This window comes from Montipora capricornis, chromosome 3 (genome assembly GCF_036669925.1).
Source record: "Montipora capricornis isolate CH-2021 chromosome 3, ASM3666992v2, whole genome shotgun sequence".
Taxonomy (NCBI): Eukaryota; Metazoa; Cnidaria; class Anthozoa; order Scleractinia; family Acroporidae; genus Montipora; species Montipora capricornis.
Genome location: NC_090885.1, coordinates 40,638,704 through 40,641,203, shown reverse-complemented (window position 1 = coordinate 40,641,203; position 2,500 = coordinate 40,638,704). Strand labels below are relative to the sequence as shown.

The window sequence follows — 2,500 nt, the reverse complement described above, 5'->3', positions numbered from 1 at the left end:
ATGGAGTGAACACGGCATTTTCCTACAATTTTCCATCAGTAATTAGTCACGGTGAACACCATGAAAACATGATGTTCACAAGTGGTTTTCTTTCACTGTATGAGGCTGGTAAACGGCTTGTTTTCTTGATCGTTTTCCTTCAGTTTTCTGCGGTGATTGAACATGGTGTTTTCATGTAATTTTCCAGTGGTAATTTGTCACGATTAACGCCATGAAAACATAATGTTTGCCACTGGTTTTTCTGCACTGTGTAACGCTAGTTACATAGTTAATGGAGGGACTGGTTATGAACCTTACAACCTTCAAAAACGACAACAACGTTGTCGCAATCGATGTTGAATTGACCGTGACAGTGCACAATTTATTGCTTTCGCTTGGCACGGATTGGCCGTTTTTATGCTAGAGACGTTAAAGTCGGCTGAGACGTCTAGTATAAAAACGAGAAATCAGACAGACGCATTAAACGTCTGACGACTTTAACGTCTTGTTTTAAGTGCGTCGTTGAGACGTACTTAACAGACGACTTTAACGTCTCAGACGTTAAATGCGTCTAGTATAAAAATGGGACGCCCTAACTTGGATGATTTAGCCCTGAGTCCTTTGTTAATCTGCACTTTGTTCCTTCCTTGCTCTCTTGGTCGACAAGACAAACAAGCCATGTGCCGTGGCTAAATCTAGTTCCTCGTCCATCGCCAGAAAATGCTGATTCCTAGACTGATTTCTGTCCTTCCAGGCGACGTCGAGACATCAATTTCAGAAGCTGCAATTCCGCCACGTTTATTTGGTGCCGAGTTTGCTCATGCCCAGTGTCTTCCGATAATAGAACCTAGTCATTTTTTTTAGCAAAATCTTGTTTTTGTTCGTTAGTTTGTCTACTTTTATGTGTCCCGTTGTTATACCAGACGGCTTTAACGTCTCAGACGTCAAATGCGTCTTGACTACTTTAACGTCTCTAGCATAAAAACGGCCATTCGCAAATTAATTACGCAGAATTTAATCGGAAGATTTGATTGGTTGTATTCTCGAAAAAGGGTTTGTTTTGTGCACCGTCAAGGCCAAAAATGAAACAAAAAGACGTGTTGAGTTTCATAACCATCTCCATGCATTAACAATGGTTGAAATTTTCTCGCTGGAATTAGCCACAGTTAACACCGTGAAACTTGGTCTTTATCAGCGGTTTTCTTAGACTCTATTACCAGCCGCTGTTTTGGGAAATGAGCAGCTTACGGTTTCCTTCATTGTGTAACACTACCGAACGCTTCTTACCTCCGGTTTCTAAAGTTTTCCTGAGGGTTTGGTTACTGAGCCATCGCAGGTAAGTAAAGGTGTATGGACGACACATGGCATGGACAACATGGTGGACAGTTTGAGAAAGGAATTTTTGTTTTACTGGAATCACATCACCCCAATGCCAGGATATTCAACGCACTGGGAAGTTTGGAAAATGAATACAAACACCTTTGAACCAAACATGTTTTTGCAAGGCATTATTTTAAAAGAACCGTAAACACAGCGGTTTTGTAGATCGCCAGCCTAGCCATGACACACCCCAAAAACATTCTGCACAACAAATTATGGGACAACTGAGCCAATGCTGTGTGATCATTAAGATTCATGTTCATTGTGACAATTATTGATGATCACAGATGTTCCAACTATTTAATTAAATGGTATGGTCTCTAAGGAGGCAAATGAGAACAGAGATCACAAGTATTCTAGAAAACTATTGAGTTGTATCATTTCTGGTTTACACTTTTTTTTCTAGAAACCTATCTTCACTCAGGTGTATAACAGTGGAAACTTATTGTAATTCCAAAACAACATCCAGTATTTTAAAGAGAATTATTTGCATTTTACTAAAGCTTCAAAAGAAAGAAAGGTGGAAATTGTCGCAAGCTTGGGAAGCAGTCCGCGGACAAGAAAAATTCTGTCCAAAAAAGGCATGCTATGCACTCTTGAAGAAGAGACAGAAGTCTTAGCGTTGAAAGCAATGGCAGAAGACCTGAAAGAGGGAATAGGTCAAGTAAAAAAAGACAACTCCACAACAGGGAGAGCTGCCTTTGGAGCCACGAAGTCTCTAACATTTGGAAAAAATGTTAAAAAAAGAAGAGCACAGACGACACTTGCAAAGACGTTGGCCCTAGATAGGCGCAGTGTGAAGGCAGGTATCAAAAGAAGGGAACAGATACTTAAAGGAGAAGAAATAAACTGGCTCACCACAAAAAGGCAAGTGAGAAAGGATGCTTTGTCTGAGGATGTAAAAGAAAGAGTTTATATTTTCTGGACATTTTCAGCCAGTCGTCCAACTGGAGGTAAGAAAGACAAGTGTAGAAAACGTGTGGGTAAAAAAATATGGACTGAACATGCAAAACATGTCCTGGAAAAGACACAAATGATTTCAAGCAAAACAACCCACAAATCAAGATAAGCCAAAGATGTTTTGAGCAGCTCAAGCCCTATTTTGTTAAACCTGCGCGTGAAAGGGACAGGCTGACATGTG

The 2,500-nt window shown here is 40.3% G+C and overlaps 1 pseudogene; it reads left to right on the top strand.

Annotated features, from left to right (window-relative positions):
- The window catches only part of LOC138040266 (uncharacterized), a 5,727-nt pseudogene that overhangs the window by 438 nt on the left and 2,789 nt on the right, over positions 1 to 2,500 (top strand).